Source organism: Aedes aegypti, chromosome 3 (genome assembly GCF_002204515.2).
Source record: "Aedes aegypti strain LVP_AGWG chromosome 3, AaegL5.0 Primary Assembly, whole genome shotgun sequence".
Taxonomy (NCBI): domain Eukaryota; kingdom Metazoa; phylum Arthropoda; class Insecta; order Diptera; family Culicidae; genus Aedes; species Aedes aegypti.
In genome coordinates, this window is record NC_035109.1 from 89868949 (window position 1) to 89893564 (window position 24616).

Consider the following 24616-nt stretch of genomic DNA (forward strand, 5'->3'; position numbering starts at 1 on the left):
GGGATTTAGGGCCTGCCACTACAAAATGGATAATGCTGTCTCGGTTGGGGACTCCCTCGACAGGTTTATCTCGCCGCGCCGGTGCTTTTATCAGTTAACGGGTGTACTGAACTAACACTGTTACTTCTGTAATAGAGCAAACGTAAAAAAGCACCATAAAAGTTTCCACTTCTTCCGCATTTTGCGGTACTATTCGCCAAGGCGGTGGGGCCCATCATCTGTCAGTTCTGAAGTACCAGCAGAAGGCAAAAGTCTTGGTGCGGTAGGAAACGAATGTGGAAGCGAGAGAATGATTGCATCTAAAAGTGTCAGATGGAAATAGGTGAGGTTAAATCATTATTTAATGAAGGAGAGTACTTGGACTCGGGAGAGAAGATTACTCGACTCCGAGGAAGTAAGTTGGTTGATTGAAGTTAATTATCAAGATCAAAGGCAGTACGACTTTATTTCGAGAGAAGTTCGTCTAGAAGAGAAGTAGTTTATTATCTCTATTCAATTCTCTGTGAAAAAATCTTTGTATTGAATAATCAAAATGAAAACCAAAATCCCAATCCCAAAGCCAAAGTTCATTTGATACTGATTTGAATTTTAATTGATACTCATTTGAATTATAGTTGATAGTAAATTGACATTCAATTGATATCCAATCTAAATCAAACCAAAATCCAGTCGAAATCCGATTCGCCTCCTATTCATGCCTTACTTCTCTAATTTTACGCGATGTTTGCAGCTCCCTTGGATTTGGAAAGTTAAATTACACAGAATGCTTAATATCTTATTCTAACACCAAAACTTTATCTGTATCCTGCGGAGTGCCACTTGTGGTAATTGCAGTAGCATTCTCCGAAACCAACCTGCTTGCCAATTGGTGCAAGACCACAATTTAATTAACCATGAGATGCCACCAAAAACAGCTTCAGCAGCGACAAACCGCATCGCATCGTTGTCGTCAATGCGGCTGCTGCAACACGAATTTGCAACTGCTCGACTTCGAATCATTCATCCGTGGCACTTGGTTTCGATGCACCTCTGTTGTGAAATTATGTTTTCCCCGGCAAAAGCACAAAGTTCCGAACAAGGACATCATCATGAGAACGTTCATGGCAAAACCTAACCGTTGTGCCACGTGGTTACAGATTGCTAAAAATACCCCCCCCCCTTCCCCCCACAAACTGGGATGGGCAAGTTTGAAATTGGAAAACATTTTCGGCAGACAATACACAGTTCCGCAATGTTTTCGATCGACGGAAGCTTTTGAACTTTCGGATGAACATGTTCTTCGAGGGTAAATGTCTGTTAGCGACAGAGGAGGTAAGGAGTCATTTGAAAATGCTTTGCGTGACATCGTTTGATTGCAAATGCAGTACTCGGATCAATTTTCTAGTGTGGCATGGATTGCCTGCACGATTCTGCATAAGAGACAAGTTAGTCTGCGTGGTTGTAAATTTATAATGATTTTCAAAATGTATGAAGTTGATTTTCGAAAATATAGATGGTAGATTTTATATTTGACTCAAATTGGTGAGCTCGTTCCATATTATTTTTTAAACACTTTTGAATATTTCAAACACAAAATCGACTATCGTAACTATACGGTCACCTATGCTCACGTTCAATTCCGATTCTGGCAGCCTAGGTTCAATATCGTTCAAACTGCAAGGCAAATTCTAATAAATCGACCGTCAGAAACACAACGTGCCTTCATCGACAAAGAAATGAATATTTCAGAGGAGGAAGCTTAACTGCAGTCAATCGACGGTAACACGTGAAATGAAATCGAGTGCATGATATGTTGCATTGCCACATGTGTGACTCCTTCTCTAGACCTTGCCTCTGTTCCTGAGCTTTGAGGGAAAAAAAAACCTTCATAGCATGAATATGCGGGGAATTGGATTGCTATTTTTAGCGCACGAGTTTTAACGAAGACGTGAGTGCCTTCAAGTTTTGGAGCTTTACGTGCTTCCTGCTGCTACATCCTTCCTCAGAAGTACGTAAACATACTTGGTATGAAGTATGTGGCGTATATTAAAGTTATACTCAGGAAAAGAGCAGGTGATAGGCACGTTATGACGTAGGCATTGAAAATTAATGGGTTTGGGTTGTACGTATTTCACAGCTGGAAATTGAGATTTCAGGGGCACCATTGACTGCTGTACGTTTTATGAAATTATTGCGTTTATTCGTTTGTCGATGTCGATACATTTTTCCAAATTATCAATTTAACTTTTAAGGGGCAGAATCCGTCATTGATTTAGGAATTTTCAAAAGCGGATTTTTCGTTCAAAATCAAGTAAATTTACATGAAAATGTGTTCACAGTATTCTATTCTCCAACCAAAACACAGTGAACACATTATCATCGAATAGTTTTCTGTTTTGAGTAGAAAAACTGCTCTTGCAGTTTCGATGATGACGATGATCACGATGACGGAGCGTTCATCGTTAAGATTTAAAAAAAAAAACAATCTTTATTTCTATCCTAGAGAAACTGAACATTTTTTACAGCATTTTTAGGAAGTTCCGTATTCCTGTTGTCCGTTCCTGAATTCCACACGCACTCTGATTACATTCCAGACGCGTAAAATTTGATCACCTTACATCCCTTAACCAAGCTGATCAAAAATCACATTACCATCCCATCTCACCGTCAGCGATTATATTCAAATCCGAGAAAAAAAGACAAATGACTCTGAACCCTACGGAATGACCTCTCTTTTGGCCGTATGACAGTTGACCCGACCTTCCATCGTCATCGTCGTCGGCGCGTAATCCATTATCCCAATCCCAAATCATGGAACCCTTTTTTCGAAGCGCCGCTCTCGAGACACATAAGCATGATGATGCCGAATGCACAATGGTCGAAAAAAAAGTTTGACCAAAACTGGTTTTATCGATTTATAAATATCGTTAAAATATCTGAAAAATACCGAATTTTTCAAATAACTTAAACTTGAAAACAAGTAAATTTGTTAAAAAAAAAATATACGTTTTCTGTAGGATCTAAGGATGCTTCTTGATGGGTACTATTTGGAACGGCGGCGACATGACTCGACAAGAGTTGTTTTTCAAGCCAAAAAAAATGGGAATACTAAAGTATTATATCGAATAGAACTACACCTTTAACCTAATATTTTTCTTGATTATGGTGTTAAACCGTAAGATTTCAGAAGGCGAAGGACATTAGGGAAATATTGCATTCCTTAATTTGAATTTTACATCCTTATTTAATATTGACTTCATCCAGCTTGACGGCATAAAAGTGAGAAGAAATTTAAATTTTAGTACAATTTTGATCATTGATCAAAATGATATTTTACATAAGGTATATATTAAATTCATAAAAAAAAAAACATTTTTTTTTAGTTTTGACCACCATTTTACATGGGAGCCGACCATTGTACGAATGGGGTATACATTGCATCTGTAGCGGGATAGCGAAATCCGCCTAGGAGCATACGCCCTCAATCAACTCGGACACATGTCACATGTTCTCTGATGCCGCCAATGGCGGCCATATGTCCCTTGTGGATGGTGGTGTGCATGTGAGTAAGACCGCTTCGATAAATCCGCCGAACCGTACACAGCGAAAAATTTAAGTGTAACATTACTTCATGCTGGCTTCACATCAGTCTTTTCATGAAAATGGTGTTTAAACGTTTATAACGAGCCGACGACTGATTGAAAACCATGGTACCACAATCGATGGATCCGGCTTAAGAAGGTAACAAAAAAGATGTAGAAGTTTACCGAGATTTGAACCCTGATTTAGCGAGAGATAGTTATGTTCTATACTTCTTGGTTAAATCACCACGTTGATGGAAGTGAGTTCAATTTGCTACTTGATTTGTGTGGCTGCTTGTAAAGGGTTTCTTGGAATTTTTTTTTGTTCTAATCCGATAACGTTTTTAGTGGAGTATTGTTAAATTGATGTGATCATATTCATTTGCATCCGATTATTGATACCGTTTTGACTCATATTTCGAGCACTTAAGGCCAACAGCGACTTTAAATACATCTGGTAGGCATACTTTAGCTGACATTTGTGCAAATTTTAATTTCTTCACAAAGTCTAACTGTTAGCTGTTAGGCTAGCTGATGAAATTTTTCATTTAAACTTGTTTACTTTTGTTTTTTACGTACCGTTTTGTCTCAAATTCCGAACAGACTCATATTCTGAGCACTCGGTTTTTGTATGGCGATTTGGTTGAAATGTTTCGCTGAAATATATCATCAAAACACAAGGAAATGGCAGTCAATTGCAATACAATTTAAACGTATTCAAATCTATTTTATGTCTCTGAAGTAGTGACGAGTTTTAAGTTCGAGACCAGTAGAACAAGCGCAGAAAAATTTATTTGCAAAATTATTCATTTGTTTACGATTTATTCGTGCTGTTCGGAATTTGAATCAAGGTGTTCGGAATATGAGACAGAATGAACACAGTGTTCGGCATTTGAATCAAAATGTTGTTCCATACTTTTACGTAAAAACAATACTAAACAAGTTGAAATTAACAATTTCATCAGCACACCCACCAGCTAACAGTTAGACTTTGCGAAGAAATTAAAATTTTCTCAAATATCAGCTAATTTCTGTCTATCAGATGCATTTGAAGTTACTCTTAGCCTTAAGTGTTCGGAATATGAGTCAAAACGGTAAAAGTATGGATTCAAATGCCGAACAATGTGTGCATTCTGTATCATATTCCGAACACCTTGATTCAAATTCCGAACACCACGAATAAATCTTATTCAAATGAAAAAAAAAGAAATCGCAAATAAATCCTTCTGAACTAGTTCTACAGGTCTCAAACTAGAGAATCGTCACTACTGCCGAAGAAAAAAATAGATTGAAAGACGTTAAAATTTATATGCAATTGACTGCCATTTCCTAGTCATTTCATGACATATTTCAGAGAACATTTCAGCCAAATAGCCATACAAATACCGAATGTTCGGAATATGAGTCTGTTCGGAATTTGAGACAAAACGGTACATAGTCAAAATATCTTTTTCTTCTTGGCATTACGTCCCAACGAAGACAGAGCCTGCTTCTTATGAGCACTTCCACAGATATTAACTGAGAGTATTCTTTGCCTAAATTGCCATTTTCGCATTCGTATATCGTGTAGCAGGTACGATCATACTCTATGCCCAGGGAAGTCAAGGAAATTTCCTTTAAGAAAAGATCCTGGACCGACCAGGATTCGAACCCAGACACCTTCAGCATATGGCTTTGCTTTGTAGCCGCGGAGTCTAACCACTCGGCTGAGGTGAGAGCCTGCCGTTGCAAAAATTACATTGTTAGATATTAATATATTTTTTGATGTGCAGGATGATCGTAAGTAACGTTCATCCTAAGTGTGGATCCCAGGACACACAAAACTGATGAATCAATGAAAACTTCGGATAGATGTGAAGCCAATTTGGCTACGGAGGATGCTCTGGTGTTTATCGTTCAGCTAGAAGCGATGATCCTTTGAAGGAGCTCCGGTGCATAGCGCTGTGCCGTGGTTTGAAGTGGAAATTGGATACTGACAAATTTATGACATAGAAATATAAGCTGTTTTTTGAAAAAAAAAAAAATCCTCCATATTCCTTCAATAACTTCTTCAAGAAGTTGCTTTTAATCAGCATAAAATTGGTGAGATTCGTTGGGAAGTGGGTAGGACATGTAGGACATGCTTTACGCACAAAAATACCTGGGAAGGTCAGTCAAAGGACTGTCCTACCCATGATACAACACAAAACATCATTCCTAGATAATTTATACAGATACAGATGTAGATATTCTTGGATGAATTGCCATTAGCAATCCTGGAAGTATTTCTTAAAAGTAAACTGGAATATGCATGGAAACTACCTATCGAGAGATTCCTAAATAATTGTTGGAACATTTCATGGATTAACCCAAGATCGGTAGCATATACGCATCCTAAACAAAGCTAACTTGTCATACATAGGACGAACGTAGTGCTGCTGGCAATGGCCGATGATGCACTTGTTTTCTCAAGACATTCCTGGAAAAATCTGTTGACGATCCGTTGAGCAATTCCTACAGAACTCCTGAAGAACATTCTCTAGAACAGGCCTGTTAAATCTTATGGAATCGAACTCAGAAGCAATTTTGTGCGGCGGGCCATGTTTGTTTTATGCAGCAATTGGATATAGATGTTTTCTTCTATGATAATCTTGTCGAATATCTATGAGAATTGTGCTCAAGATTACATCAGAATCCGGTCCATGATTCTTTTGAAAATTCTGCACTAAACCTTGTGAGAATGGTGTCCATGATTTCATAAATTTTCATAATGATTTTGTCAGAATCTCATATACTATTATTTGATAATCTTGTTCAGGTTTAATTGAGTTCTCGAGAAGCCAGTGAAGGATTCTATAAAAATTGTCCTTAGCCTTAATAGCTTAATAGTAAATAATCTAAAGTTGCAGTAATTTGCCTTGGAATGTTTAAACATCATGTTGGTAGAGCAGAAAACGGGCCAGATAAGAGAATCGTCTTCAAGCTCTTCAAGCGCCCCATAGCATAAAGATTTTGCCGACGTTTGTCCTACCTATGGTTTTTAATGGGACACGCCTCTGCTTGATAATATAATCGTACCTGCCACACGCTACCTGTATTGTACCTCTTTCACTGCGTACAGCTCGCGCATTCGTGATCTTTTACGAAGTCGCCTACTACGCGACCTTGATCCCTACTGAAAATTATTGCTGTTTGCGTTTGACGTGCACACCCAGGCTAACTGAGCTGCTATCTTGGCTGCTATGCGGTAACATAACGTAACCTAGCAAAGAAAATCAATCTTTGACTTCGCCTTCCTTGTAAAAAATCTTACCGCGTTTGGTGTTCCCGCATTTGATAGGGGAAATCAGGGTAAAACCGACACTGTGGGTAAGCTCGACACCCTTTGATTTTTCATGTTTTGAGCAGATTGTCATGCAGTTTCCATCACGCTCTATCTTAACTTGTGAAATGTTGTGTTTCGAATGACATTACAACTGACGCTACCAATAAACTGTCAAAATAAACAACAAAATCATATTGGATAACATAGAAGCAACAGCAGTTGCAATATTTCGCTGTTATTCTTTAACTATTTCGCATGTGAAATTTTTAAAATGTCATTATTTGTTCTGCGTCTACATCATCATTTACTATTATTACGTTGATACAACATGAAGAAGAAATTATTTTTTGGTTTTTCGACAGCTGAAAACGCTATTGAAAAATAAATGTCCACTCGGGGTAAGATCGACACTTTCATTTGGGGTAAAATCGACACCTTTCTTTGCTTCATAATCTAACTAGCGGGAATCTTTCTAATCGGAAGACTATCTCTGTAGTTTATGTGAGTCTTTATTTTTGAGTTCCAGTGAAGTTCACGGATGGCGAACTTGTTAACATGTAAAATATGACACTATATGGCTTGCCACAAGCTATCATTAAGTTGAAAAAAACATATTTCTATGATATCACGTTTCAACTTATTTGATGAAGCTTGAAGAAATTTTTCTCATTAAAAATTGAAGAATTAATAGAATTTTAAAGATTTTCACATGAATTAATCTTAATGTTTATTTACAAACCATGAGGTTCGACAGTTTTTATTATCGAAAAATAATTACACCTCTGTTTTGTTAAAATAAAACAATTTTTATTTTTACAACCAATCATTCGCAACAACTTCATCTTCGTAAGCATTCCATGAACACAAATTAACAATATCCATGTGTATTCACCCCAACTTTATAATCTTAGCATGGGAAATTTGTAATTTTCACATATATTTAGTGAATCTTTGGCCTCTCATCGATAATTTACGTAATATGTGAATAATCCTTTGGAGAAAGGGGTCATAAATGTCGAAAGTCATGTTTAAAGCATTCTTTTAAATACGCATTGTGATGGTGATGTTCACAACGTATAAATTCTACTCAAAGTGGATGTGTCGGTTTTACCCCAACAGGGTGTCGATCTTACCCGCACTCTCAATTGTTTCACCTAAAAATGATGAAATATCAATTTGATTTAAATCAATATATAACCTTTATATACCATCCAGCGATTGCAAGGATTGATAGATTTATAACCAATATGTGATTCTACAACAATTTTAGGTTCGTTTAACAAGCGAAAGTACACAAATTTTATCAATAAGCTTAGGGTGTCGGTTTTACCCCGAATTCCCCTATTTGCATTTCAAATGCATACAGCAATATTTTAGATTTGTTTTCTTCCGACATTTGCGCTAAAGTTGATACCTCGTCTGCAATCCGAACACTTGATTTCGAACTATCAAGCGTTGCCAGTATCAGCCTCATAAGTTTCGACGGGAAACCATGTTCAGACACTATCTGCCAGAGCTCATTTATTTTCACTGAATCGTACGCCGCCTTGAAATCAATAAACAGGTGATAAGTCTGCAAATTATACTCTCGGACTTTATCTAAGATAATTCGAAAGGTAAACATCTGGTTCGCTGTCGAACGCCCCGCATGAAAATCAGCTTAGTGTTCACCGATGAAGGACTTCTCGAATGGTCTCAGTCTGTTAAACATAATGCGCGACAGTATTTTGTACGCCAAATTCAGCTGGGTAATCCAGCAACCTCTGCCATTGGCACACTTCAGTCTGTGACCTTTTTGTTAGATTAGGCGTATGAAGCCATCCAACCAGCCGGTGGGCATTTGTTCGTCCTTCCATACCTTCAGAAGTTCGAACTCGAACCGGGATCTCGTTCTTCCCAGCAGCCTTACAGTTCTTTAGCTCGCTTACAGCCTTTTCAACCTCTCCTATGGTCGGTGGATCCACTGAACGATCGTCATCATCTATTTTCACCATGTCCCTCGCCTCATTTAAATTTTTAACCGTTCAACAAATGCTGAAAGTGCTCCTTCCACCTGGCAGCCACCGCCGTTTTATCGGTCAGCAAATTCTCTTCTCGATCATTTGCATATGATGGGCACGGGTACGGTATCGCGTCGTGCGTGACTGAATGTTGCATAAAATTTACGCATATCGTTCCGGTTCATGCTATCATGAGCTTCAGCTACCACACTTTCTTCGTGCTGCCTTTTATAATGGCCATCCCTCTAGTAGCAGCAAAGGTTACAAGCCGCGGGTCATTATCATTGGTTGGATTGAAGGCTTTCCGTTCGAAAGATGGATCGGAATAAGTTTTCTTTCCCGATCTGCCCATTTGTGTCGCCTATGGCTTAATCTTATTTTGGGCACTATCCATAGGCTGTATCTTGGCTCTCATCGAACTAATCCTCCATGTCATCTGGCTTATCGTTCGTAGCCGCATGTATGCTATTCAGGCTGTAGTTGAAGAACTTGCCTTTCATTCACAATACACAGACTTGGTGGCTTATCGGTTTCCACCGAATAACTCGCATCATCTGCTTCTCACGTTCTGCTCTGCCGCCGCCGCTGCGTTACTTGAATGAAGTGTTGGCGATGGGATCCACGGAATTCACGTTCTCCGATTTTGAGTCAGCGTACCTATTACCTGTATAGCTGCCACGTACACGCTGACATTCCAGGAGCTCAACTCGTCATTCAAAGTTCTCACGTTCCAAGATCCGACTATCCAATCGTTATCCTTTATTCGTTGTCGAGTCTGTTGCCGTAAAATCAACTTTTGCCTTTCTTGGTTTATGAAAATTTTTCAATAAGCCACCTATCCAGGGTTGTCCCTCTGCGTCGAGCTAGAGGGGCTGGCTGCCTCCTCGGTGTTGACACGATACAGCATTGCCCGTTTGTTTTTTACATGATAACCACGGCAATAGCCATAACAACCTTCCAACTTTATCAGGGCTACTCAATAGTTTCAAGCTGAGACGTTTCAAGTTGTTTCGGACATGCTACTATGTTAAAGTGAAGATGAATCGAAGCCAAGGTTCAAATTTTCAAGAGCATGGATTTAAGTTTTCAGCTTGAACGGATGTTCGGTTCTCCAGATCCGTGCTCATGAAAATTTGAACTTTGGCTTCGATTCATTTTTACCTTAAATCAGGCCTGCCCAACCTTTTTGAATCGCGGGCCAAATATCAGAAACTATATTTTGCGGCGGGCCAAACTTTTTTAATGAAACAATTTAATTTTTTGGCAAAATCAAATAAAGTGATAAACATTTCTATTGAAGAAATTGAAAATTGATATTCGCTTCAATGATAATCTTGCCGGAGATTCTGTGAGAATTGTGCTCTTCATGACGTCCAACCCATTCTTTATAAATGTCTTGAGCACTGTGAGAATGTTGTTCAGGATTTTATAAAGAAAACATTCTAAGAATTCTATCAAAAATTGTTATAAGATTCTGTCAGAATCTCATCTAGTATTATTTAATAATCCTCTTCAGAGTTTTCTAATAATAAATTCCCGGATGTAAAAATTGTCCTAAGGATTCTTTTAAAAATTTCGCTAAGGTTTGTGTGAGAAACTTTCATGAGATAATGTCCTGGATTCGGTAATAAACCCGCCTAGGATTTTGTGTTATCATACGAAAAACTTTGTGAAATTTTCGCTCTACATTTGGTATGAATCCTGCCCAGGTTTGCCGTTAAGGCGAAGATGAATCGTAAGCAAACATCGAGTTTTCAAGAGCACAAATCTAGAGAATGGTTTATAATCGTTCTTCTGTATAAAATTCATGCTCCGGAGTTTGCGACAATGATTCAGCGAGATTGTGTTTGGCCTTAAACTTCTTTTCCACATCAATTGTTCGAACCTGATATACATTTAGTTATGTTCTTTTATTGGTAAAAACAGTTATTGACTAGATTTCTTGTATTTATTCCTCAAAAATGTTGGTTAAATTTTTGAAAATGAAGCTGTTTTACACTTTTAAGAAAGCAAACACATTTAGAAGGTTCAAACAGCTTTGGTGAAAAATCTTCAAAATAACACAAAATTGAAAAATCTATAATTGTAATAATTAGCCTTGGAATGCAGTTGGTTGTCATACAAAAGGGCCAGATATGAGAAGGAGCTTGAAGTTCTTCGCGGGCCGCACAAAATAAGGCCCGTGGGTCGTACGTTGAGCAGGCCTGCCTTAAATAGTCATGCGCTAGCGGTGTTCCTGCCACACGCTATGCAAATGCTATTATGGCAAAGAAAGCTCTCAGCTAATAACTGTGGAAGTGTTCATTGAACACTAAGCTGAGATGCAAGCTCTTTCCCAGGAGGACATAGTTTCAATAACAGTATTCATACGAGCACTTCCAGATCCAGATCCCGCAAGTAACTCCGTAAAAATATTTGGATTAATACTGATTACGTTGAAAAAACACTCAAACCCCACTTCAAAAGTGGATTGAGCGACCCTTGAGTACTCTTGAGAATCCTTAGGAATACTTGAAAACATCCATATTCGATAACCTATTTAACCCCTGAGAACCTCTGGCTGGGAGCATCTGAAACCCCATAAGGTTCCCTTTTGGATCCACATTTGGGAACATCAGAAAACCTTTTGAGCAGCGTTGAGATGAACTCAAATTCTCAAATCTTACGCTTGAGATTTTTTTTCGTTTGCGTTAAAGCTCACGCCACTCATCAACAAAAACATCATGCATGAGTTGATCATCTGTTCAACACGTTTGCTTGTATTTCTAAAGTTTTTTTTTTATGCAGAGCACTTATTCTTTGTTAATCAGATGGACATATAACAAACCTTTTTAATGCAAACAATAACAATGGGATTTGACAGATTTCCGATGGGTTTTATTTGAGACAAGACTTGCGAAGACGGTCTTCTTTTTTGTGATTGCTGAGTTTTTTCTTATTCCACTTTGTTTTTATACCAATCATGCGCAAACCCTCAGCAAAGAAATGATTGCGTTTGCATTACACCGAATCATAAATAGCCTTTTGAGTGATATTTCATGCCAGCCAACGTAGCAGACATTAGAAATGAGTCTTGTTTTTAGATTTATCAGCAACTTTGGAAAAAACTGCTTCGCCGACTGAGGTTTTTAATAACAGTTCATTTAAAAAAAAAAAAATTGAAATCTCATGAATAAGATTTGCGAAGCAGATCTCAAATGATTTAGCTCTCGCGGGAGAACTCAATGATTGAGATTTGAACACTGCCCTTGGGACGTTCTGCAAACCATGAAAATCCCTGCCAATCGTTTGACAACTATTTGAAAACTGGAGAACCCCTTTAACAAATCATTATTATGGATATTTCTGTTGCAGAATTCAAATTTAAAAATCCTCGAACTGAGTGAAATAATTTTTTTTTTTTGGCGAACTAACAAACTAATTTACTTGCTTGGTGATAATTTTGATTTTAGTGTGGGTTTTAGTTCAATTTCTCTCCTATTAACTTTATTAACAATCCCTTGTTTTGGTTTGTAAATTGATACATCAGTGTTTTTTTTCCAAAATGTCTAGTCTCTACTACCTGAAAAAAACTGGAAACCCTGGAATTATCAGGGAATTTCGACTACACTCAGGGAAATTATTTCGAAACAGTATTGGGCCCTCCAATAGACTCACACCTACAATATTTTGATGTACTGCCGTATAAAGTGACGTGTTAGATTTATTTCCCAAGTTGAAAATTTGCACGACAATTTATTCGTCAACAAAACGAATTATGGTAACACTTGTTGTAACTATAAATCTTTTCAAACACATATATTTTTGGCTGCGTGGCTATCAAAACGCTACTTGAAATGTTCAGTTTTTCAAAGATTTTTGTATATTCAGCATAAAATATGTTTCCTTGCCTAAAGCAGGACCTAAGATTGCTATGTTGGTTAACGGAATTACAGTTCCCAGGTCCAGTTGGGTGTCATTCATGAGCAAATGAAACATAGTTGAGAACATTCATTTAATTACAAAAATGTTTTTCCCCTATTCAAAAAAAAAAAATATATAAATTTTGTGAGGAAACAGCGAATTTTATTACAGGATTGAAAATAGTACATTTTTAGGTAAGCAGGTCTCTTTTTAGAGTCTTGATTACTATTTTAATGCATGTCTCTAAAAAGTTGCTATCATCACTATTGTGTCTTTATTGATAACTTTTTTTTAGCTTAATCTGCACCATTGCACCATTCTTGAAGATCCAAAGAAACCTTCACTCGGCTATACCATAAGTTCTTAGTGATATCAGTAATTCCAGGGATTCCTCCAGAGATTCCTTTTGGAATACAATCAAGAACTCCTCCAGAGATGAAACCTGCGATTTTTCAATGGATGTTTAGAGTAATTTCTGAAGAATTTGGTCCAAATAATCCTAGAGCACTCCAATGCTACTACCCTCAGTAATTTTCACAGAGAATTTCCCATGATTTCCTCCAGATGTTTTCCCACTGATTATTTCATCGATTTCTTCAAGTATAGCTTTTAGGGGATTTCCTACACGTCCTACAGATTTTTTTTTCTACAAAAGTTTATTCCAGGGTTTTTTTTTAACAAAACATTTAAGTCTACATGAATTCTTCAAAACTTCATTCAACCCATTCATTCACATCAATTAAATCCACAACAATAATTACAGTTATTGCTCTGATCTTTTATAGATGAATTTCTTCAAGGATTATGTCCAAATTTCTTCAAAAAATCATATAGGACACCAGGAAATATCTAAGCAATTTATCAAAAAATCTAAGAGAGAATTTATCAAAAAACAAGAGTACTTTCTGTAAATCTTGTAGGAATTGATCAAGGTACACTTAAAACTTACGCAGGTTTCATCAGCGATTACACTTAAATTTTCTTTAGATACTCCTCGCATATTTTTATGAAAATTCTTTCTGAAAAATCTGAGAAAAAGATCCCTTGATATTTCTTTGGAGACATTCCTGGATGAATGGCTGGAAAATTTCTTTGAAGACTTTCTGGGGAAATTAATATTCATGTATGGTCCCTTTTTGGTTCATGTTTGTTATATTTTTCATGCAAGAGGGCTCTAAATCTCTTGAGTTCAAGACGATCAGTCGTTACCAGCACTGATGATCTCCAAGATCCCATCTAAAAAACAATACAAAACGCTTTCCAGAGACATATTATGGATACGTTCCTGACGTTCATAAATCTGAATCTCACTTTACTTTTTCCTTGAGGTAGAATAGAATATTTTGATATTTGATTTTCATGGTTAAAGGCACTTTCAGATCATTTGATAAACATTTTTATTTTTTTACAAATTAAGAGCAAACAGATAAAAACATATTTCTATAATGAAATGAAAATTACTTTAAAATTGATGGTTAGAATTTTTGTATATGTTTCGAAGCCAAACTACCTATGCTTGAAAATAAATTCTTCGTCACATTAAATTAGCTATTTGTCAATCACTTATGTATTTTGGAAAATAACTTGAACCTGAAACTATTTTTTTAAACCTAGAAATATCAGGGAATATTTTTTCTCTAAATGAGTAGACACCCTGCTTTTTCCACATTCATTTAAGTGTTTAAAATATTTTTTTGTGGAATTCGTGCTGAAAATTTCAGCACTAATCACTCCAGTGATGCTCTAAAAAGTTATCCATAATTTCCACTACAAATTTCTTCTCGAAGACACAAAAAAAATCTGCGAGATTTCATTAAAAGCTTTTTAAAGAAAGTTTATCTGTACGGTCTTCAGTTTTTTCAGTGATAAATGCAGATTTTTTTTCGAAATTATTCCAGCTCTCGATCAGAAAATCTTTTACAGTTTCTCCTTGTAATTTTCTACAAAAAAGTTTCTTCTCTTATCAGTATCGCCATATACACAACTGTATAACATTTCAAGGAATTTCTGTAACTATTTATTGTAGAATTAATATTACACAGCTATCTATGAGTAAGAAATTTCTACTACTCTACTTCTAGACTACTTTGATGAGAAATTTTAATTGAAAACTCTAGAGCCAGAAAATCTGTTTTGCTCGGACCACCCTATGTCACCGTAGGAAAATAGCTCTAAATCGGTCAATTTAAGAGATACAAAAAAAACTTTTTATGGCGAAGTTGCTTGAAATTTAATGGTCTACAACTTTGCTAAAGCATGTATAATATTATTTCTACAAATAAGAAAGTTAGTTACACATTTTTTATGAAAATGTGGTCCACCCTAATTTTCACTAACACCAAACAAAGGACCTTACTAATACAATCAACTTTGTGGTAGACCGATTTTGTCTAACGTTTCACTCTGAAGCTCAAAATGCATCTTTCCGCGTAAAACTGATTTCTGGACCATAGTGCAATGTTATAACCAATAAGGATTTTGAGATACAGACAATTGAAGAAAATTACTAATTATTTTTTAATTAAATGATCTACAAGTCACCGAATTGTGGCCAATTGAAAATTCAAAGTTCTTCAAGGGTTTTTAAAGGGGACGCCCAAAGATCATGTAGGCTTATATGGAAATTGCTATGGTTAAATTTTGAACTATGTCCCAAACACGTTAGTACTGTAAGGTAAGTACAAACTAATCATCTCAAAGGGAAAACTCAAAAAGTGCCATCGAAGATTACTTCCGGGTTTACTATTGGAATACCTGAGGGTTTTATGAATTACATAAAACAGTTCCTGGATTAATTATTTAGGAGATTTACGTATAAATTCTAAACAGTTTTTGGATAAATCTTTGAAATCCTTTGTGAAATTTCTGTCAGAAGATTTCCGGAAGCATTGCTATGTTGGAAAGGTTTTTAAGAAATTTTCGACATAAATATTGAAAATATTCTCAGAGAAATTAGTTATATAATTTTTGAAGACGCGCTGAGCGAAAAAAAATCGGAAGCGAAATCTTCGGGAAATTCTTAGTAAAATCAATATTAGAATGAAATCATGAAGCAATATTCGGAAGAAAATTTATGGAAAATTCTTGAATAATATTTGATGAAATTTAAGAAAGCTCAATCGACAAAAGCTTCAATACATTCTTTCCGAACCACTGTAACCCGTAAAGAGAAATTTGTGCGATGACTGACACTGCAGACTGCCGTTGATTGCAAAGGAACGAAAAATGAGTGCTGCCAAGATTGCAGGATAACGCCACGTCAACAACGAACGGATGGTGGCAGCAGCACGTCTTGCCGAGGGTTGCATTTTTCCGAGAGCGCATGTGATGAGCATCTGCCAGCCCAAGAGGAGATGCATGACAAGCAATTCAATTTGGCCCAATTTCACCACCAACCACCTCAAGCCGAATTTGAGTGACACATGCGAATCAGCTTCCGAGACTGCGATCGGATAAATTTGAAGGGCTTGAATTTGGGAGCTGATGGACATAGGTGAAATGGATGGATTTATTTGGAGCTCTAGCTGTAGGAGGATAAATTGATGACGAACGTGGTCATTAGAGTGTGGCTTATTTTTCGAATGTTTTGAAAACCAAACAAACTTTTCACAATTTTATTTAAAAGATAAGATTCAAAATTGATTGTAAAAACAAAGTTATGAAAATTTCAATAAATTTGTAAATAATTTGTAACTTGGAAATCTACCATCAAGTCGCATGAACCATTTCTATATCTCTTTATTCTTGGCTTAAAATTTGAAGTTTATTTTTTTTATCCTTTTTCTTCTATCCAAGTGAGCAAATTCACTTTTAGTTTTGAGAACTTAACTAAAATTGAGGCGCACCCTAGTGGCCATGCCTTGAGCTATGCGTTTCATCCTGAAGAAATGTATGTCGAATCAGAAATTGGCGCGTATAGTATTCAATTTCCCAGCAGCAACGACCTGCTAAAAGCATCGATTCAATTTCCTGTTTTGAAGATGAACAGCCGAATCGAGAGCCGAAAGGCATGCTTATCTCTGTTTATTTCCGTATAGTAGGTCGTCCAAAATATCACAGAGAGCAAGCTGCCAATTGCACAGCTTGGATTGGGAAATCATGAAAGCTCACACTCCCACTTATCATCCAGCCACCCAGATGAATGCCTGCCCTTTATGTGCTTTATCCACGTCAATTCAGCAACAAAGACGACGTTTCATTTGTTCTTGGCTGCCATTGACTGTGAAAAGGGAGCTCAATGGAAAGCGCTTGCTAGCGTACCGAGAGAATGGTTTACGTTTTCGGGAAAGTTTTCAACAGTTTTGGCCCCACGTGTTTCATAGACATACATTTCAGTGTTGTGTGGCAAAAGTAGGTGCATACCATTGTCTGGGAAGGAGTTTCGTGATTGTAGTATCTACACGTGGCAAACTTTTGCAAAGCTTGCGAGGATGAATATGGGAAACTAAATGGTTGAGAGCGTTGACCTTCGAACTCAAATATTGTCTCGGTTGGTCAATTTTGATCGGAAAAGTTGTTTATCTAAGGAATTGATTGAAGGAAGAATGTTGTTTTGACCACTATTGATTGAATTTCAGATGAGTTCTTGAAGTGTTGTAGATTCTTGACAGAAAGAAGACATAATGGTAAACATCGATGACGACTAAAGATTTCTTTGTACACATTAAATCGTTCAGGGTTGCGATTTTCTATTCCTATTTTCTTTCCTTTTCCTTTTCCTTTTCCTTTTCCTTTTCCTTTTCCTTTTCCTTTTCCTTTACCTTTTCCTTTTCCTTTTCCTTTTCCTTTTCCTTTTCCTTTTCCTTTTCCTTTTCCTTTTCCTTTTCCTTTTCCTTTTCCTTTTCCTTTTCCTTTTCCTTTTCCTTTTCCTTTCCTTTTTCTTTCCTTTTCTTTTTCCTTTTCCTTTGCCTTTCCTTTCCTTTTCATTTTCCTTTTCCTTTCCTTTTCTTTTTCCTTTTCCTTTTCCTTTCCTTTTCCTTTTTCTTTTCCTTTTCCTTTTCCTTTTCCTTTTCCTTTTCCTTTCCTTTTCCTTTTCCTTTTCCTTTTCCTTTTCCTTTTCCTTTTCCTTTTCCTTTTCCTTTCCTTTTCCTTTCCTTTTCTTTTTCCTTTTCCTTTTCCTTTTCCTTTTCCTTTTCCTTTTCCTTTTCCTTTTCCTTTTCCTTTTCCTTTTCCTTTTCCTTTTCCTTTTCCTTTTCCTTTTCCTTTTCCTTTTCCTTTTCCTTTTCCTTTTCCTTTTCCTTTTCCTTTTCCTTTTCCTTTCCTTTGAGATTTGAGATTTTGAGATTTGAGATTTGAGATTTGAGATTTGAGGATTTGAGATTTGAGATTTGAGATTTTTGAGATTTGAGATTTGAGATTTGAGATTTGAGATTTGAGATTTGAGATTTGAGATTTGAGATTTGAGATTTGAGATTTGAGATTTGAGATTTGAGATTTGAGATTTGAGATTTGAGATTTGAGATTTGAGATTTGAGATTTGAGATTTGAGATTTGAGATTTGAGATTTGAGATTTGAGATTTGAGATTTGAGATTTGAGATTTGAGATTTGAGATTTTGAGATTTGAGATTTGAGATTTGAGATTTGAGATTTGAGATTTGGAGATTTGAGATTTGAGATTTGAGATTTGAGATTTGAGATTTGAGATTTGAGATTTGAGATTTGAGATTTGAGATTTGAGATTTGAGATTTGAGATTTGAGATTTGAGATTTGAGATTTGAGATTTGAGATTTGAGATTTGAGATTTGAGATTTGAGATTTGAGATTTGAGATTTGAGATTTGAGATTTGAGATTTGAGATTTGAGATTTGAGATTTGCCTTTCCTTTTCCTTTTCATTTTCCTTTTCCTTTCCTTTTCTTTTTCCTTTTCCTTTTCCTTTTCCTTTTCCTTTCTTTTCCTTTTCCTTTCCTTTTCCTTTTCCTTTTCCTTTTCCTTTTCCTTTTCCTTTTCCTTTCCTTTTCCTTCCTTTCCTTTTCCTTTTCCTTTCTTTCCTTTTCCTTTTCCTTTTCCTTTTTCCTTTCCTTTTTCCTTTTCCTTTCCTTTTCCTTTCCTTTTCTTTTTCCTTTTTCTTTTCTTTTCCTTTCTTTTCCTTTTCCTTTCTTTTCCTTTTCCTTTTCCTTTTCCTTTTCCTTTTCTTTTCCTTTTCTTTTCCTTTTCCTTTTCCTTTTCCTTTTCCTTTTCCTTTTCCTTTTCCTTTTCCTTTTTCCTTTTCCTTTTCCTTTTCCTTTTCCTTTTTCCTTTTCCTTTTCCTTTTCCTTCCTTTTCCTTTTTCCTTTTTCCTTTTCCTTTTCCTTTTCCTTTTCTTGAGATTTGAGGATTTGAGATTGAGATTTGAGATTTGAGATTGAGATTTGAGATTTGAGATTGAGATTTGAGAATTTGATGATGAGATTTGAGATTTGAGATTTGAGATTTGAGATTTGAGATTTGAGATTTGAGATTTGAGATTTGAGATTGAGATTTGAGATTTGAGATTTGAGATAGTTTGAGATTTGAGATTTGAGATTTGGATTGAGATTTGAGATTTGAGATTTGAGATTTGAGATTTGAGATTTGAGATTTGAGATTTGAGATTTGAGATTTTGAGATTTGAGATTTGAGATTTGAGATTTGAGATTTGAGATTTGGATTGAGATTTGAGATTTGAGATTTGAGATTTGAGATTAGATTTGAGATTTGAGATTTGAGATTTGAGATTTGAGATTTGAGATTGAGATTTGAGATTTGAGATTTGAGATTTGAGATTTGAGATTTGAGATTTGAGATTTGAGATTTGAGATTTGAGATTTGAGATTTGAGATTTGAGATTTGAGATTTGAGATTTGAGATTTGAGATTTGAGATTTGAGATTTGAGATTTGAGATTTGAGATTTGAGATTTGAGATTTGAGATTTGAGATTTGAGATTTGAGATTTGAGATTTGAGATTTGAGATTTGAGATTTGATTGAGATTTGAGATTTGAGATTTGAGATTGAGATTTGAGATTTGAGATTTGAGATTTGAGATTTGAGATTTGAGATTTGAGATTTGATGATTGAGATTTGAGATTTTGAGATTTGAGATTTGAGATTTAAGATTTTGAGATTTGAGATTTGAGATTTGAGATTTGAGATTTGAGATTTGAGATTTGAATTTGAGATTTGAGATTTGAGATTTGAGATTGAGATTTGAGATTTGAGATTTGAGATTTGAGATTTGAAGATTGAGATTGAGATTTGAGGATTTGAGATTTGAGATTTGAGATTGAGATTTGAGATTTGAGATTTGAGATTTGAGATTTGAGATTTGAGATTTGAGATTTGAGATTTGAAGATTTGAGATTTGAAGATTTGAGATTTGAGATTTGAGATTTGAGATTTGAGATTTGAGATTTGAGATTTGAGATTTGAGATTTGAGATTTGAGATTTGAGATTTGAGATTTGAGATTTGAGATTTGAGATTTGAGATTTGAGATTTGAGATTTGAGATTTGAGATTTGAGATTTGAGAATTTGAGATTTGGAGATTTGAGATTTGGTAGATTTGAAGATTTGAGATTTGAGATTTGAGATTTGAGATTTGAGATTTGAGATTTGAAGATTTGAGATTTGAGATTTGAGATTTGAGATTTGAGATTTGAGATTTGAGATTTGAGATTTGAGATTTGAGATTGAGATTTGAGATTTGAGATTTGAGATTTGAGATTTGAGATTTGAGATTTGAGATTTGAGATTTGAGATTTGAGATTTGAAGATTTGAGATTTGAGATTTGAGATTTTGAGATTTGAGATTGAAGATTTGAGATTTGAGATTGAATTTGAGATTGAGATTTGAGATTTGAGATTTGAGATTTGAGATTTGAGATTTGAGATTTGAGATTTGAGATTTGAGATTTGAGATTTGAGATTTGAGATTTGAGATTTGAGATTTGAGATTTGAGATTTGAATGATTTGAGATTTGAGATTTGAATTTGAGATTTGAGATTTGAGATTTGAGATTCTTCTGATTCTTCTGATTCTTCTGATTCTTCTGATTTTTCTGATTCTTCTGATTATTCTGATTCTTCTGATTCTTCTGATTCTTCTGATTCTTCTGATTCTTCTGATTCTTACTGATTCTTCTGATTCTTCTGATTCTTCTGATTCTTCTGATTCTTCTGATTCTTCTGATTATTTCTGATTATTCTGATTCTTCTGATTTTTCTGATTCTTCTGATTCTTCTGATTCTTCTGATTCTTCTGATTTCTTCTGATTCTTCTGATTCTTCTGATTCTTCTGATTCTTCTGATTCTTCTGATTCTTCTGATTCTTCTGATTCTTCTGATTCTTCTATTTTATGTGATTCTTCATCATTCTTCTGGTACTTTAATTCTTCTGATTCTGATTATGCTCCTGATTTCTCTCATTTCGAAATTTGCATTCCATTTTTATTTTGTTTCTGCTTCAGTAAGGTAGAACTAATTAAAAATTAATTTACCATTTATTTGTTTTTTTCGGAAGTTACGGCTATCTAAGTGTTTCGAATGGACAGTGAATGAAGTGACCATATATGAAAGTGAATCAATCCCCATATTTTGAGATTTGATTTTCTTTGTGACAGTTTCAATTTAGATCACAGAAAACTTGAAGGTCAATGCAGTACCGATTTTCAATCAATGAATAATTTTGATTACTGACTTCCATAGTTCACGTAACTTACAGTCTATTCCTTATAGTTTTTCTCACGTGTCATAATTCTCACCAGTTCTGAAACAGAAGAAAAAACAAATTTCTCATTAGAAATTGAAGCAAGCCTTGGTAAAACAGAGCTATTTATGAATATCTTAATTATAGACTGCTGTACCATGAACAACCTGTAATTGTGTTTCACATTTAATTGGAATTCGATATCTTGATTTAAATCCATGCTCTTGTCTACCTGCCACCCCATGAACACCGACTTCAGAAAACATCCATCACACTCTAGTAGATGGTCGATGCAATCAAAGTGGCGTCTAACACCACAATTACACGTCAATTTTCTTGAACTCCCCTTTGTACACGCAACTATAACCATCCCACCATCATTGCAATTACAAGTTTCAGTGCAAATCGAATCCCACAAGTGAGTTGTTAATTTGCAAAATGTGCACTGATTAGGATAATGGTTCTCGCTCACTACACTCTGGGAAGTTAGCTATTATAGGGAAACTAGTTGCACTTTGAAGTGCGTATGTATGTCCCGGTCTCAGTAGTATGACTTGGATTGATTTACTGGAAAAGGCTAGTTTCCCTGATCCTACTACTGCGGGCTCGGAAAGGGATTATAAGATGTGGAGCTGCGACCTGCGACCCTAATGATGATTAATGGTTGTGAAATGGGAGCCTTCTCTGCTTACTGAGGGCGGAGATTTCCACACGATGTCAGGGTTGTTAGCAGGTCACATCCTGATTTGAGTCTGAAGATTTTCAGATTTAGTATCTCTTTGGCCTTTTCTCATTTCTCATTTGGTTTATCTCTGGTCTGGGTTTTTCAGTGACGAGTTTCATAAAGTTCCTATTTTCAAGACACTCATTCGCCACCATCCCTGCGACACGAAACGCATTGTAGATTGCGAGAGAATAAGTAAACGGCTGGACGAGCAGAAGGATTATGCAAATTAATAGAGCCGACAGTTAGTGACGCCCACTCGAGCTCGAGTGGTTCGGTATCACAATCTCGGCACGCCATCTGCGAGAAGGGATTCCATGTCCTTCCATGTCCGAAGCACGCAGCGGAATTGCAGCCCACGGATTATCGAACCGAACACTCATAAGGTCTCCGAACAGCAGCACTATTTATAGGGACTGTCATTTTCTGCAGCTTGTCCCCCTGGTCCACACCCAGGGACGTCGCATCGGGCCATGAGCCTGACATTCCATCTATCAACGGGGACCTTATGAAATATGCAGTGCCAGGTGATGAACACATAAAATATCGGTATCCGGCTGGGTGGATCAGTTGGTCGCTGACTTCGGTCGGAATAACCTTGATGGAAACTTGCCTTGGATGATGCACAGTGCCTCAAAGTTGGTCAAAAGAAAAAAAAATGTAGTAGGACATTCAAGCCAAATGTAACAGATATAGGTTTAAAATATCTGTATCCACTTATCAACAGAAAATCAAAACTTTATCTTTAGAACTAGCTATTGATCTTCAAACAAATTGTCAGGCCGGCCATGTTGAATACAGTCTCAACATGGACTAGCTGTTGTAATACCTGGATGGATAGACGATTCAGGAGAGATTCAGAAGAGAAATTTTGAAAATGATTCTGACGCTTCCTCCTTGATATAATACTAATGTGATACATAGAATATCCAATGTTGAACCATTGGAACGAATTTCGAATACAATTTTTAAAAGTTTTGATCAAAACCGTTGTGATCTTCAATTGTTACGATAGATGCGTTATTTATCTAGGTTAAGTTAGGTTAAGTAAATTGAAAGCGTTTTTTTCTCTCTTATAAGCGGTGGAATTCAACTCACCTGTTGAAATTCTGAACTGCTACGGCAAATGAAATGTAATATGTTGTTAACAAAATGTTAATAAATGCTTAATTTAGTTTTACCAAATTGGGATGATATTGTTTTCCAACACAGAACACCTAGACATAAGAAAAGGAAATAAGAAAATTTCTCTATCGCGTAACGTCTATGAAGATAGCTAAGGTTCCCTATATCTTCTGTCCTTAGCGATTGTAAGGACTTGGCCATGTTTTTAACATTTTGAGTGAGATTACCCCTGTTCGACGATGCCGATGCTGATGATGGCAAGGACGACGATTGTAACGTAATATTCCGGTGCATTCATTATTCATAATGGTCGATGCGATCAGCCCGATGTATCGTATTTCACTTGATGATAGGTTCGAAAGCCAACCTGGTTCGACAGAGCAACTGTCCGGCGGCAGTGGGCGTTAACATCGAGGTGCCGTCGTGAGTTAATTGACCTGTTTTGATTCGTGAGAAAAGATTTTTTCCATGAATGTTTTACGTGAGAGATTTCGGGAATGGTCGGTGGGGATGTCAGTAGTGGTGAAGTATTACGTCTTTGTATTAAAAAAAGAAAGCTCCTTCTGTTTTTTTTTTGTAATCATTGATTATCGTTTTTAAAATCACTATTACTATCTCTTGGTTCCTTTCCGTATCGTCAAAGACAGTTGAAATTGCTATGTATTCCTATGTGTATATATCTAAGTGTGGCGGCGAACAGATCAGCACGTATTGCGCTAGAACTGGGGTTCTGAATGAACAGTAGAATTTAGAAGAGTTAGAGTTAGAGGAGGAGATACAGATTAGGGCCAGGCAAATCGCCCAAGAGAAGTTGATTCGGAATTGCGAGCTAGAGATAGAGCCTAAGAAACTAGCGGAGGAAAATCTGGAGAAGAAGACATCCGAGGAGTTAAGATTTCGTAGAAATCAGATGGCTATCAAAAAAAATCTTTAAAGGCAAAGGTTAAACTTATCCGGCAACAGTCACAACGCGGAAGTAGTCGGGCGTCGAGCACCAGTCATAGTGAATTTGAGTTGAGTGTAAAGGTGAAGAAGTGGTTGGAAAATTCGGAACAACATTCTGCTTCGAATGATCCTTCTAACGGGAAACTAGTGAACTCTCTCTCCAGGAGCTTTGGTTAACGCGTGATATAGCGGACAACAGACGGCGGATTTTGCAGCTAAGCGAATGGGCAAGGAAACTTTCACTGAAGGAAATCAGGAACGGAACTTGTTAACCACGCCACTGAGATGGCGCTGAGAACGAGACTCATCACGTACTGGAATACCAAACCGAGGATGGTCCTACGAATAACCAACTTTCCGCCTGCCAAGTCATGGGTGTAGATCTTC

At 36.3% G+C, this 24616-nt stretch overlaps 1 protein-coding gene across 3 annotated transcripts in view; it reads right to left on the reverse strand.

Moving 5' to 3' along the window:
- Positions 1-24616, reverse strand: part of LOC110677676 — a 258589-nt gene that overhangs the window by 176635 nt on the left and 57338 nt on the right. For all 3 annotated transcript variants that reach the window (XM_021848674.1, XM_021848673.1, XM_021848672.1), the window contains exon 2: positions 21491-21495. The gene's annotated coding sequence lies outside the window, so the exon portion shown is untranslated. The remainder of the gene's footprint in view (positions 1-21490; positions 21496-24616) is intronic.